The sequence below is a fragment of the Leptopilina heterotoma genome, unplaced genomic scaffold (assembly GCF_015476425.1).
Source record: "Leptopilina heterotoma isolate Lh14 unplaced genomic scaffold, ASM1547642v1 Lhet_34, whole genome shotgun sequence".
NCBI lineage: Eukaryota > Metazoa > Arthropoda > Insecta > Hymenoptera > Figitidae > Leptopilina > Leptopilina heterotoma.
In genome coordinates, this window is record NW_025111027.1 from 451755 (window position 1) to 467657 (window position 15903).

Sequence of the window (15903 nt, forward strand, 5' to 3'; positions counted from 1 at the left end):
GAAATCAAAGTCCCCTGGACATCCAAAATTCGACTTTTGAATTTAAATATTTCATGTACATATCCTTATAGGAAATTTCATTGCGCATCTTTTTTTCTTATGAACTTTTTTTCTATCTATTACCGTTTTCGAAATAATTGGGAAAAACTGTTTTTTTGAAAACTTAAAATTTAATGACATTTTTCACTTCAACTCGCGATATTTCCGACAATTTTAAACATTTTTCAATAAAACAAAAAGGAAAATATGCGTTAAGGTATCCTACGAATGATAAAAAAAAAAAAAAAAGGTTTTGTTATTTAACAAAATTGTTATTAATTTTTTTCTGCACTATTGTAAAAATCATGAACTACAATCTTCACGGCTCTCGTTTAACGGGCGAATTTTAAGCAAGAGAAAACTTCCAGTGAGAAAGTTGTTCATTAATGTCCAAAAAAGTTTTCTGGAAAATTATAGTGCAAATAATTAATTAGTGTTAAAGTGGTGAATGTTTAAAGTTGCTAGCGGCCGGCCGTTCAGCGCGCGTCAACTCGCCGTAAGTGTTCGGGAGTGCTGCTTTATATTTTTCTATAGAAAAATTATTTATTTTTTTGGGTTTTTCTATTTTATACTTATATTTAATTAATAAATAATTGAATAACAAAAAATAAAATAAAAAAATAAATAATAAATAAATAAAAAAAATTAAAATAAAAATAAATAAAAAAATAAACAAATTATTTCATTTTATAATATTTATATATTAATGAAATATAATTTTATTATTTAATATACATTTTCTTTGTACATATAGCTTGTGTAAAACTAAATCAACATAGCTTATTTAAATTATCTTTAAAAATAAATAAACAGTAAAACTAAAAAAAATTTTTTTTCTGAATCGTTTTCCGAATCGCTGCTTTCCCCTTCTGCTGTTGAGGTGTTAAAATGGGAAAAATAATTTTCATAAAATTCACGTCCTTCAGAACTTAGATACTTCAGTAAACTTTGCAGATCTTTTATTTTTGGTGCCTTAAGGCCAATTCGAGGTGGAGAGACTTTAGGTAAATCTAAAAGCTTAATACTTAAATTTGATTGATAAACTGCTGCTTTGCTTAGAGAATAATCTTCGAAACATTCGACTTTTCCGTTTGGCTGATATCTGATAGCTGAAACTTTACTTATTTTGAGACCCTTAGGTTTAAATAAATTTTTTTTTAATAATACATCGAAATTTTGTAAGATGTCAACAGCAGATTTGATTATACTAAAAGGGGGGTTTCGAGCATTGCTAATTATGTCAAAGTATTCTTCTGACGTTTCTATTTTCTCTTTTTGCTTCTTGCTTTTACTGTATAAGCCAAAATTACGGTCGCATTGACAAAACGAGTGACCTCTTACAGGATATACATGTAAAATTTCAATATTTAATTCGATTGATAATAAAATTAGAAACGTTAACACAGTATAATTGCGGTTCTGTCCACCAGCAGAATCAGAAAATAATATTATTTTTAAGCGTTCATTCTTATCAAATTGTTCCTTCACTGCATGGTAGACAAAACTGCAAACTGTGTTTGCTCCTTTTTTAGCAGAACTTTCAAGGAATGGATACATGAAACTTTTATCTGTATTGTGTATATGGACATTAAAAAGATACATCCATAATTTTCGTTTGTAATATTGTTCTGCAACTGATAGTTTAGGTAATGGCAAGTTTTGGGCATAATCAAATTCGGCACATAAAGTATTAGGTTCTGCTAAAAGAGCTTTTTTTAAAATTGAATAATTATTTGCCTTTTCCTTATGTTCAATAAAACCTTGCGATGTAGTTTCTTTATTTTCATTCTCAAAACAAATATTGCACACATCGGTTCTAGGAACTTTAAAAGAAAAAGGCAAATTATAATTGAAATATTTGCATTATGAGGATTCACTTAAAGGGATTTCTTCTTTTTCAGTTACGCTTTGATAATATTCTATAAATAAAGAGTACATTATTTTTAAATTCAAATCCGGATTCGTGAAATATTGCAACTCTGTGCTTTCTCTTTTATAATGAGATTTTCGGTGTCGCAAACTATAACAATGTATTTCAATTAATTGTTTTAAATCTTCATTTAATTTAATATTTCGATTATTGTGATTACCCCTCATGTCACAAAGATTTTCTTTTTTTAATATTTTTCCTTGCAGAATTCTAATTATTCTTTTAACTCCAATTTTAAGTACTTTATGAAGAAATTCAAGACAAATTGGAATATTTTTTTCCTCATTAGGGAACTCATAATTCCAATTTATTAATTTTTGTTTATGAGCAGAATCATCAATATTTTTCGGATTTTTACATTTTAGAAATGTAGAGTGAAACTCCTCTTGATTTTTTATTGAAATAGTTTCAAAACATTTTAATCGCTTACAACAAAATTCCACGGGCTCGAATGTTTTTTCTTTAACTATTTTATCTGCCGTTGACATACATATATTCTTCACCCTAAAAAAATTATGTAAAATATATATCTCAATATTTAAATAAATAAATATTGAATAACAAATAAAATAAAAATAACGTTTAAAAAAAGATGAAAAAAACATAAAAAATTGACCGTAAATAAATAAAAGCATATAATAAGTAAGTCAATAAATAGTAAAATACAATATTATAAACAAATGAAACAATAAAATAAGTCAACATAATTATTATAGTAAAATAGTAAAAATAATTATAACAATTAAAATAAAAATTTTAAAAATTACAAAAGTAATAAAAAAGAATAAATAAAAAGTAGATAATAAATAGTAAAGAAATAAAACAATAAAATAAACAAATCAACAAATCAACCAATAATAAAATAGTAAAATAAAATATAGGGTAATGTCACATTGAGTGGACCGCCACTTTGAGTGGACCACCTGAGTTTTTAAGTTATCTGACAGCGGAAACGTGAAATAAATAAAACGAATAGCAGTACCGCACCTAGAAACCGTAAGAAATTATGTTCCGCGATAATCATATACGTTATTGTTTGATGTAACGCATTTTTAAGAACACAAACCAAAAAAGAAGTCGCTCTTACAATGAGTAAAGTGATTCGGAAGCGTAAAAGTAGTGCAAAATTTAAGTTTTAAAAGGTAACTAATTTTTTTCCTACTACGTTGGACATTGGAATTGATTGTCTTAGTTTAATTAAGTGATAATTTTGACTCAAAAAAAATTGTGGTGGCTGCCATAAAAAGTTGTATTTCACCATGAGTGGGCCACTGTTTATAACCATGAGTGGACTGCCTGTTTTTTATATTTTTAATGTCAGTTTACCATTTTTATGGAAGTTAATTCACAATAAATTGGTTTGAAACTGTGTTTTATGTTCTTTATTAATTTTTTTGTGATATTGATGTGATATGTGCCAAAATTATTAAAAATGGTTTCACTTCTAAACATTTCGACACAATCATGGTCTGAAGCTGCATAAGCAAAAATTTTGTTTTAATATATCAGAAATATTAAATAAATTTAAGAATTTACAATAACTTTTACAATTTTTTAAGAGTGGTCCACTCAAGGTTACACTTTTTTCATTCCTTAAAAATTTGCTATTTTTTTAAAGTCAATTGTTTTTTCTAAATAAAAGAAAATCAAAGCTATTATGGTATAAACACTTATCTATAGGGATCTAAACTAAAGCTTGGAATAGAAACCTCCGATTAATTAGCTTTCATAAAGAATTTTTTGGAAAAGAAGCTTAGGCGGTCTACTCAAGGTGACATTACCCTAACAATAATACCTTTGCATTGATAAATATTCAGAAATAAAAAAAGCTTTTAGTGACGTTAACTTAAAATTTAAAAACTATTTTTTTGACATTATAATAAAAAAATCAAAGTTCTAAAACTCTTTATTGGAAAATATAAATACCTTATTTCTCTTGTTTTTCCTTAAATTTTCCTTCCATTCTTCCACACATTTCTTTTTTTTCTACCTTGCTGTTTTAATTGTTTTGACATTATAAAACTACTTTTTTATTCACAAAAGAACCTTTTTTAAAACACTTTTAAACACTTATTCATTAAAATTCAAAAGAACCTTTTTTAAAGCACTTATTCTTTAAAATTCATAAAGGTGGACGGTTTGTTTACTTTTGATGCATTTGACATTGACAATAAAAACAAAACACAATCTAACATTCTCATCACTATTCGAATTTATAAACAACCATTTTTTAAATTCTAAGGTATAATAAAAAACAAGGTTTCATTTCATTTATAAATAAAATAATTTATTTATTAATTAAATATAAGTATAAAATAGAAAAACCCAAAAAAATAAATAATTTTTCTATAGAAAAATATAAAGCAGCACTCCCGAACACTTACGGCGAGTTGACGCGCGCTGAACGGCCGGCCGCTAGCAACTTTAAACATTCACCACTTTAACACTAATTAATTATTTGCACTATAATTTTCCAGAAAACTTTTTTGGACCTTAATGAACAACTTTCTCACTGGAAGTTTTCTCTTGCTTAAAATTCGCCCGTTAAACGAGAGCCGTGAAGATTGTAGTTCATGATTTTTACAATAGTGCAGAAAAAAATTAATAACAATTTTGTTAAATAACAAAACCTTTTTTTTCTTTTTTATCATTCGTAGGATACCTTAACGCGTATTTTCCTTTTTGTTTTATTGAAAAATGTTTAAAATTGTCGGAAATATCGCGAGTTGAAGTGAAAAATGTCATTAAATTTTAAGTTTTCAAAAAAACAGTTTTTCCCAATTATATCGAAAACGGTAATAGATAGAAAAAAAGTTCATAAGAAAAAAAGATGCGCAATGAAATTTCTTATAAGGATATGTACATGAAATATTTAAATTCAAAAGTCGAATTTTGGATGTCCAGGGACTTTGATTTCGGCCGAGAAAAATTTACGTACCCTTCTACGATCCGGCGGCTTAATTTTTTTATCTCCAGCTTGCAGGTCTTGTAAAACTTTTGCAAAAATCATTATTCACTGTTTTAATTCGATTAATTTTACTTATTAATATATTAAATCGAAAAAAAGATATTTTGAAAAAAGACTTTCCAGTTCACGTTGACCTCCACGTGGTGAAACTTGGAAAACATTATAAATATTTAAAGTATTTTAATGGCTAAAGAACGTGATTATCGAATTTTAACTAAAAATTCGTCTGTCATATTGGAGCGGCCATGTTTAATTTTAAAAATTGGACATTATAATCGAAATCAGCGACCCCAAAAACCGTCGAGTAACAAGTTTTAAGGCCAACGCAGAATAGATCTGTAACCGGAACCGCAATCGTAACCGTAAGCGGAAGAATGAGTTAGAGAAGGATAAACAATATACCTATCCTTCTTTAACTCATTCTTACGGTTACGCTTACGATTGCGGTTCCGGTTACAGATCTATTCTGCGTTGGCCTTCAAGCGAATCTAATGATTTTTTAGAAAAATTGTCCGCCATATTGGACCCGCGATCTCGAATTTTTAAAATTGGACTTCAGATTCGTGATCAGCGACGCCTAAAAACCCCCGAGTAACAAATTTTAAGCTAATCTAATGAGTTTTTAAAAATTAGTCAACCATATTGTATCCGCCATTTTGAATTTTGAAAATTGGATTTTAGATTCATAATCAGCGACCCCAAAAACCCCCGAGTAACAAATTTTAAGCTTATCTAAACACTTTTAACAATTTTGTACTTTCGAATCAAATTTTGAAAAAAAATTTGAATTTCAAACTCCATTTTTGAGCCGCCATTTTAATTTTTTATTTTCTCTATAGTCCTATCTTCTAGGTTATATATCTATGTCACGTTATTTGTAACCTTTGGAATTATTTTTCCGCTATTTCATAGTAGAAAAAATTAAAAATTAAACAAAAATTGGAAAAAATCGGACTTTTTTTATAAAAAACATTAATAACTTTTTTGTTTATAAATTTTTAACTTTTTTTAACGCCATTCGATAGAGCGCATATGAAAACATAAGAAATAATGATTCGTAAATTTTTCTATTGATTTTTAAGTACCAAAATAAGTCCTCAAACTTCATGCCAAAATTTTGTCCATTTGGGCGTTAAAGGGTTAATATAAAAATTTTTAATTCGAATTTTTTTTATAAGAGTAAAATATAAATTGCAAGTTATGTTTAGTTGTATTAACAGCTATAATGTATAATAGAGGTGTGCAAAATTCGAATCGAATTATCTCCGATTCGAATTTTCTGTTGTCTAATCGATTAATGTTCGGTTCGACTCGATTAAATTCACACCTTTTATGTATAACTATAACTATAATTTAATTAATTGAAATAATTATATTTTATGACTTCGAAAAAACAATTTTGACATTCATAAATATATGTAAAACTTGAACATAATTTTTTTCTTACAGTTAAACCTTTACAATCAAAAATTTTAATCAATTGATTATTTTCAAAGTTGTCAATAAATAAATTCTTGAATATTATATTTCATGAAGTTAGTCTTAGTATAATAAGAAAGAAAAAATAGTAAAATTGTTATAAGAAAGATTCAATAATAAATTTCTAATTGAAATAATTAAATATAAATATAAAAAAATATTTATTGTGCATTTATATAATATTCCCTACTAAAAATTTCCACGTGAGTACAAAATATAACAAAATTTTTTTAAAGTTTCAGGCTTTTGGACATTTTTTCTAAAAAGAAGCATAAAATATTTTACAAAAAAAGATAAACGCGCGAGTCAACGCGTGAATTGTTGCCGGTTATCATTATAATAATAAATGACAAAAGAACAACATATTCGTGTATAAAAATTGCAGTATATACTAAAGATTAATTGTGGGCCCCTCGAACTTTTTTGTCTAGGGCCCCTCAATTCGTTGTTACACCACTGATCTAACGGAATCTTAAGTGAAAAGCCCCTCGATTGAAACTCAGGGGTTTTCGGGGTCGCTGATTACAAAACCGATTTCAGATTTTAAAAATTCATAATGGCGGATCCAATATAGCGGGCGACATTTTCTAAAATTCATCGGATTCACTTAAAACTTTTTACTCGGGGGTTTTCGGGGTCGCTGATTACAAATCCGGTTTCAGATTTTGAAAATTCAAAATAGCGGATCCAACATGGCGAATTAAATTTTCTAAAATTCATCAAATTCATTTGAAACTCGTTACTAGAGGGTTCACAGTAAGAAACGAAAAATTGAAAAGGATTGAAATAATTCAAACTCTGTATGGTGTAGTAGAAATTATCCAATACTTTTGAATGCCATTTCTGTCCAATACTTTTCTATACCATGATAGGACCACGTTTCGTCTAAAAATGAATGCTATTCAATTCTTTTTGTAATTTTTAACAAAGACAAAATTTTTTTCTGAATGCTTTCCAATTATCCCATCCGAAATTATTACAGCCTGTCATTATATCACTTTTCAATTTTTCATTGGAACCGCGTTTCTGCATGCATTCAAGCAATCTTCTGGATTTTTGTAATTTATAAGATACATACAGTGGCAGATTTTGTAAAAAGTGTTTGTGTTCAAAGAAAAACTTGCTGAAAAATTGATTGTTTACCAATTTAACGTCATTTAAACGAGTCAGAGCCGTTATTCTGTTAGACAATAAATCATAACCTAGAAATTTCAGAGACCTTTAAACACTTTTAACCCTCTTAACTGATAATTTAATAATTATTCCTTTTTAAAATAGCAAATAAATTCATGAGTGCAGTTATTTGAAAGTAATTGAACATTCTATATGTCAACAATATTAGTATTATATTATTATACTACTGTCGCGGAATTCAGAAGCATAGGGCAGAAATGGTATTCAAAAGGATAGAATTTTTTTAATGCTTCTTAATCTTTGCTTTCTTACTGGGTATTCAAGAGGATTGATATCGTTACTATTTATATTGCTCTCACTGGATAGAAAAGTATTGGACAGAAATGGCATTCAAAAGAATAGAATCTTTTTAATACTTTTCAATTTTTCGTTTCTTACTGGGTTTTCGCTGATTACGAAAAACTTTTGAAATGATAATAAATACAAAATCTTCTCCCGCAGTCAGCTGTTAAGTATACTACGTTACTTACGACCCCAGAGTTTACCACGTGGAGGTATGCGGTCGGATTTTACACTTCTTTATTTATTTTGTTTTTTAATACATTTTTTTTTCTTATATTGGATCCGCCAATTTCAAAACCGATATTACATTTTTAATCTACGATATCAATAAATCTTAAGTAACAACTTTTAAGTAAATCTGATAAAACGATTAAAAGGAGTTTTAAATAAATCGGACGAGTTTTTGAAAATGTCGTCCGCTATATTGGATCCGCCATTTTGAATTTTTAAAATCTGAAATCGGATTCGTAATTAGCAACCCCGAAAACCCCTGAGTAACAAGTTTCAAGTGAATCCGATGAATTTTTGAAAATGTCGTCCGCCATATTGGATCCGCCATTTTGAATTTTTAAAATCTGAAAACGGATTCGTAATCAGCGACCCCGAAAACCCCCGAGTATCAATTTGTAGACAAATCTGTGTGTTTTTGTAGCCAAAAATCTGCTTGCGTCTATACACGTCATCGACAGTTTGAGCCCACCTGCACCATGACGTGTATACACGTCATGGACTGCTAAGGGGTTCAGAAAATCGATTTTAAATAAAAAATGAATTTTTCGTTTTCATGAAAAATATTGTGTAGTACTCAGGTATTGTACAAAAACCTAAATCTATATAAAAATACTACACGGAGAGAAATTTATATTAGTAAGTAACATCCCAGTAAAAAAGGCAGAATTAGCAGTGAGCGAATACAATTGGCGGTGAGTTTTTGCCAATACGTTTTCGAGTGAAAAACGTATTGGGTGCATTCTGCCAATTCTTTCCCCTGGAACCTTTCGATTTCACGTTTATTGATCGACTCGACTGTGTACTGTTGATCTATTATCCATATGATTTAGGGAGCTTTCGACGTTCGTTCGTTCTATTACATGGTAATAGACCAACAGTTTATCAAATTTCATTTATTTACATTTTAACAAAATTCCATATTTCCAGTTCGTTATCAGCATTTTTACACTTTAAAACAATCAGTATTTTTGATTAAAATGCCAAATCGAGTTAATAAACGTGAAATCGAAAGATTCAAGAGGACAGAATTGACGGTGAGAAAGCATGATTGTCAGAATACCTCGCACGGTGGTCTTCAAGCACTTTTAGGTTTACCTAAAATGAGTCAAAATTGTGCTAACGCAGTTTTATCTGGAATCGTCCCAAGATTCCAAATTTTCATTTCCGAAAATCGTAGCTGATTCTTTTTTCGAAAAAAACATATATAGAGTAATGTCACCTTGAGTGGACCGCTGAAGCTTTTTTTCTAAAAAATTCTGTATGAAAGCAAATTAATCGGAGGTTTCTATTTCAAGCTTTAGTTTAAATCCCTAGATAAGTGTTTATACCATAATAGCTTTGATTTTTTTTTATTGGAAAAAACAATTGACTTTAAAAAAATAGCAAATTTTTAAGGAATGAAAAAAGTGTAACCTTGAGTTGACCACTCCTAAAAAATTGTAAAAGTTATTTTAAATTCTTTAATGTATTTAATATTTCTGATATATTGAAACAAAATTTATGCTTATGCAGCTTCAGACCATGTATGTGTCGCAATGTTTACAAGTGAAACCATTTTTAATAATTTTGTCACATATCACATCAATATCACAAAAAAATTAATAAAGAACATAAATCATAGTTTCAAACTAATTTATTGTCAATTTATATCTAAAGAAATGTTGAACTGACATTAAAAATGGAAAAAGCAGGCAGTCCACTCATGGTTATAAACTGTGGTCCACTCATGGTGACAAACAACTTTTTATAGCAGCCACCACAATTTTTTTTGAGTCAAAATTATCACTAAATTAAACTAAGACAATCAATTTCAATGTCCATAGTAGTAGGAAAAAAATAAGTTACCTTTTAAAACTTAAATTTTACACTACTTTTACACTTCTAAATCACTTTACTCATTGAAAGAGCGACTTCTTTTTTGGTTTGTGTTCTCAAAAATGCGTTACATCAAACGGTAACGTATATGATTATCGCGGAACTTAATTTCTTACGGTTTCTAGGTGCGGTGCTGCTATTCGCACTATTTATTTCACGTTTTCGCTGTCAGATAACTTAAAAGCTCCGGCGGTCCACTCAAGGTGACATTATCCCTATGGGAAATTCCACGTGAGATTTTAGTCGACAGTGGGATTTTTTTACAATTAACTTTTTAAAACTGCTACAGCGTAGACCCTTTAACTTAAAACAAAGAACACAAATAGATTAAAATTTATACGCTGCAGACAGTTTTAAAAAGTTAATTGATTGTAAAAATATCCCATGTGATGCTTGCAAGTGATTTTTGAAAATGTTTTAAAACTCATTTAACACATCAGGCCCATTTCGGTACTTTTTGGAAACTTCCTCTATATTATAAGGTATAAATAAATTTAAAAAAAAATTTTTTAAATCCGGCCCAAAGTTAAAAACAATTAATTTGTTTATAAAAAAATTTTTGTTTACATTTCTTAAAACTCGAAAGAAAACTAAAACTTTCATTCTTTGACAACTTTTTCCTAAACTCAATATTTTCGGAATTATAAGCTACTGAATATAGGTCTTCAATTACAAGTCAAAAATTTCGAAAATTTATAACTCGAAAATTTGTACAATTAAACAAAAATAAAAAAATACGAATCTAATTTGTTTCGATACAGAATAGAAAAAGAAATATTTTTTGGCCGATTTTAAGAGGTGGACTTAAATCTCACGTGGAATTGCCCATATATATGTTTTTTTTCGAAAAAAGAATCAGCTACGATTTTCGGAAATGAAAATTTGGAATCTTGGGACGATTACAGATAAAACTGCGTTAGCACAATTTTGACTCATTTTAGGTAAACCTAAAAGTGCTTGAAGACCACCGTGCTCGAATACGGTTTTCACTCGAAAACGTATTGGCAGAAACTCACCGCCAATTCTATTCGATCACTGCCAATTCTGCCTTTTTTACTGGGACAATGGCCGAGCTGTTATATTCAGAGCATTCCCTACTAAAAATAAAATCACAAAATCAATTAAATTAACAGATTTATTAGAAAATTTTCCGTTTATCTGTCACATTGAATCCGCCATTTGGAATTTTTAAAATCTAACTTCGGATTCACATTCAGCGACCCCAAAAACTTTTCTTTCCCAAATATAATGTTTAAATTTTTTAAAGTTATTAAGTTTTTACATTCATACTTATTGTGTAAATGATTTCTTAACCTTTATGATACCATATAATACTTAACTGGTTGGGGTAGGGTAAGACTCCGTCAAAAATATCACGATTTGCAAGGGGTTTTCGGATTATTTCGCCATTTGGCAAAATTATAGTACTGGATAAGAGTAATAAATGTACCAAAAACTTTTTGAAAATTTTAAAAATTGTAAAAGTTACTCCATATTGAGTTTTTTGACACATATTTTTTTAAATATTAATATTTCCGAAGCCATTCATTGGATTTCAATAAAATTTGAATATCCCAGTAAAAAAAAACTAATTCAAATGAATTGAAACGAATTAACATTTTTGGTAGGCTCCAATTCGTATTTGTCACAAAGCGGGATTCACTCAAGCTCTTTGTATATTCAATTGAATTTAATTCAATATGTACCAATTTGTCCAAACGAATTCGCATTCGAAAGAAATGGCCAAGGAATGCATTGAATTTGTGCTAACGAATTGAAAAAAATTAAAGGCTCAAAACTTGTCCAGTGAATTGGTACGGATAGAAGGTTCGGAAGTTCAATACAGTTTCACGAATTCAGGAAAATTGCATCATGGCTCCAATTCGTATTTGTCACAAAGCGGGATTCACGAAAGCTCTTTGTGAATTCTTTTTAATTCATTTCAATTAGTTTTCGTTTACTGGGATGTTAGCCCTGAAATCATACCTTTTAAGACTGTTGTGTAATAAAAAATTTTTTTATTTTTGACCCAAAAAAATCCAAACTGGGCACTGCTGCGCGCAAGCACTCTTGTTTACTCTTCCCCTTTAATATCCATTTTGAAAATGTAAAAAATCTTCATTTGTCTCTAAAGAAGGATAACTACAAACATCTAAATTTTAAATAGTTCTGTGGATTTCCGATATAACTCAATACGAATTCGATGTCAGATTTACAAAATTCAAAATGGCGGATATTCGTATTCAGTTATATCGAAAATCCTCAGAACTATTTAAAATTTAGATGTTTGTAGTTATATTCTTCATTATTATCGAAGTTTTGTCTGTTTTACTCAGTTTTCGAAGAATTTGCCAAACTCAGAAAATCCAAGCAATGAACGATTACTCAGAGACAAATGAAGATTTTTAAAATTTTCAAAATGGATATTAAAGGTGAAATGAAAGACTAGCAACATGTGACATACGTAAACAAGAGTGCTTGCGCGCAGCAGTGCCCAGTACAGTGAGCTATAGTGAGGCACGATGCCCAATAGGCGAAGCGCCGTGCGGCACTGCGCCAGCGCTAAAACGCTGCACACGTTCACGAAAATTGGGATATCTCGAAAACTATTAAAATCTCCATAGTTTTCTTGGTCTTAAAATAAAGGTGAAATTATAAGGAATATTTTATTATATATCAAAAACTACTCGAAAATATGAAGCTGAAGATGGCACCCAGTTATCAGCAACTAGTTAATTTTTAAAAATTTTGTGTTGTCAACACTGAGAAAACTGGAGAGTCAAATTCAGAGGTTCAAAAAGTGTATGTTTCCTTTGCTTATGAAGAGAGTTAAATAGTTCTTCTAAAATAAATTTTGAATTGGTAATGGAAATCTACTTGTATATTCTCTCTCATTATATCTGAGGGTTAAAAGTTGCGCAGAAAATGTGTACGATCTGATGCGCGCGAAATTATTTTTCTGACATTTTATGTATTTAATTTAAGGGTTAGGTTGCCATATTTATTCATTTCGCGCCGGATAAGGAAGGGATTTCTCAAGATGGTTAATGTGTCCCTCTGTTATAAACTCATTTTCCCTCCAAGAGAAATGGCACGAATATCTGTCAATGGTGTATTTGAACATTTAGATTGTTATCCAATAGCTAACTCTCAAATATCAACGATTTGTCCCTCCAGATGTTTAATCCAATACTCCAGTTTTCTCAGTGAATAAAACAAGAAAAACAACGTCAGACAAACAACACGCTCTAACGGAATGCAAACAATTCAATTAATATTCAATAATAAAATAAATATCTTTAGCAAATACAAATAATATATGATTATTATTTATATAATTATAGTATTATATAAATAATAAATAATTCTAGTTTAAAATAAATTTTAATAAAATAATAATAGGGTAATGTCACATTGAGTAAACCGCCACTTTGAGTGGACCACCTGAGTTTTTAAGTTATCTGACAGCGGAAACATGAAATAAATAAAACGAATAGCAGCACCGCACCTACAAACAGTAAGAATTTATGTTCCGCGATAATCATATACGTTATTGTTTGATGTAACGCATTTTTAAGAACACAAACCAAAAAAGAAGTCGCTCTTACAATGAGTAAAGTGATTCAGAAGTGTAAAGTAGTGTAAAATTTAAGTTTTAAAAGGTAACTTATTTTTTTCCTGCTACTTTGGACATTGAAATTGATTGTCTTAGTTTAATTAAGTGATAATTTTGACTCAAAAAAAATTGTGGTGGCTGCCATAAAAAGTTGTATTTCACTATGAGTGGACCACTGTTTATAACCATGAGAGGACTGCCTGTTTTTTATATTTTTAATGTCAGTTTACCATTTTTAAGGAAATAAATTGACAATAAATTGGTTTGAAACTATGTTTAATGTTCTTTATTAATTTTTTTGTGATATTGATGTAATATGTGCCAAAATTATTAAAAGTGGTTTCACTTGTAAACATTGCGACACAATCATGGTCTGAAGCTGCAAAAGCATAAATTTTGTTTTAATATATCAGAAATATTAAATAAATTAAAGAAAATAGAATAACTTTTACAATTTTTTAGGAGTGGTCCACTCAAGGTTACACTTTTTTCATTCCTTAAAAATTAGCTATTTTTTTAAAGTCAATTGTTTTTTCCAAATAAAAATAAAACAAAGCTATTATGGTGTAAACACTTACCTAGGAATTTAAACTAAAGCATGGAATAGAAACCTCCAATTAATTTGCTTTCATAAAGAATTTTTTCGAAAAAAAGCTTAGGCGGTCCACTCAAGGTGACATTACCCTATAAATAGATAATTTAATTTTTTTAGAATAAAATAAGTTTAAAATATGGGAAAAAAATTCTATTTATTTCCTTGACTAAAAGTAAGTGGTGCACTATTTTTTCTATTTTATTCTACTCCCAGAAACATAAGAAAAAATAGTGCACCACTTATTTTTAGTAAAAGAAAAAAATAGAAATTTTTTTCCAATTTTGTTTCAGAAAAAATTTATTTTTTGCTAACCAATCGACGGCTCCCGTTGATATGATCTTGTTTCAATTGTCAAAATAGTAAAATCGTTTTTGGAGCTCAGTTCAATATGATCTCTATTCAATTGTCAATTTAATATAATCTCGAAAAGTTTCCGCGTAATAAAATCTTAATTCAGAGTAATTTTAAATTCACTTAAAAAATAAAATATAAATTCGTTTTTAAATATTATTTTAGTTTATATAATGATTAAATAATGATTAATAAAATAAAATATAGAAAAATAAATGAAGAAAATTATAAAAAACCGCTGCCAAGTTGTACATTTTTATAATTTTGGTGTTCATTTCATGAACACTTTGCTTCCTCATAGAAATAATAATAATAATTGAAATATAAGAATTCCTTTTTATAAAAGGGTTAAAAATCATTAAATCTTGATCCAAAAAATGTGTTTTTATATATTCTATAAGATGGTAATAATAATTTAATAATTACACATAATTTAAAAAAAAATTTTATAAAAGTCTTATTTTTCAAAATTTTAGATTTTTAAAAGTTTAATATCTCTGGTTAATATAGACGAAAAATGTTCAATTAGGGCTCAAAAGATGCGTCTGAAAAAACTGTACAAAACTAAATACAAAACTAAACTTTTACATTTTTCAACAAAATTTTCAAAAAAGTCTTATTTTCTAAAATTTTTGATTTTATAAAGTTTAATATTTCCGGTTAATATGAACGAAAAATTTTCAATTAGAGCTCAAAAGATGCGTGTGAAAAAACTCTACAAAACTAAAGAAAAACATTTATAAGTGTCCTAACATTTTTTTAAATTATGTCCAAAAAACGTTTTTTTACAAAATGAAAAATGCAAAAAAAAATAGTTAAACTTTATGAATCGGGCTGAAAATACTCTCATTTTATGTCCCCGGGGAGACCTACAATTTAAAAAAAAATTGAGGTCTTTAGCTCTTTCTCGTTCTGAGATATTGAGGCAAATGTAATGTTAGTACACACACACACACATCGGGACAAATTTTTAAAATCCGTTTTTTGGACTTCGGAGGTCAAAATACGTCGAAATTTTTTTCTATTTATTTAGAACATTTATACGGGGAGTTCCTGTGCATATATAAAGTACTAAAGTATTAGGCATAATAAAAAAAATTTATAAATATGTCAAAAAATGACAATCCAAAATTTTGCTAATACAAAGCTTCCTTTATGAGGAAGCAATAAATAAAAAATGATATAAATGGGTGATTCTTCAATCAGTGGTCACTTTTGCTTCCCCACTGTTCCCTATTTTATATCTTGAAAAATTGTTATCAAATCTACTTCAACCTTTTGCATAATTAATCTTCAATATGTTTTTTAGTAATATCATAATCGAAAAAAAATTTTATTTTAAA

The 15903-nt window shown here is 28.6% G+C and overlaps 1 protein-coding gene across 1 annotated transcript in view; it reads right to left on the minus strand.

Moving 5' to 3' along the window:
• Positions 1 to 15903, minus strand: part of LOC122505074 (helicase SKI2W) — a 243877-nt gene that overhangs the window by 73651 nt on the left and 154323 nt on the right. The window lies entirely within an intron of this gene.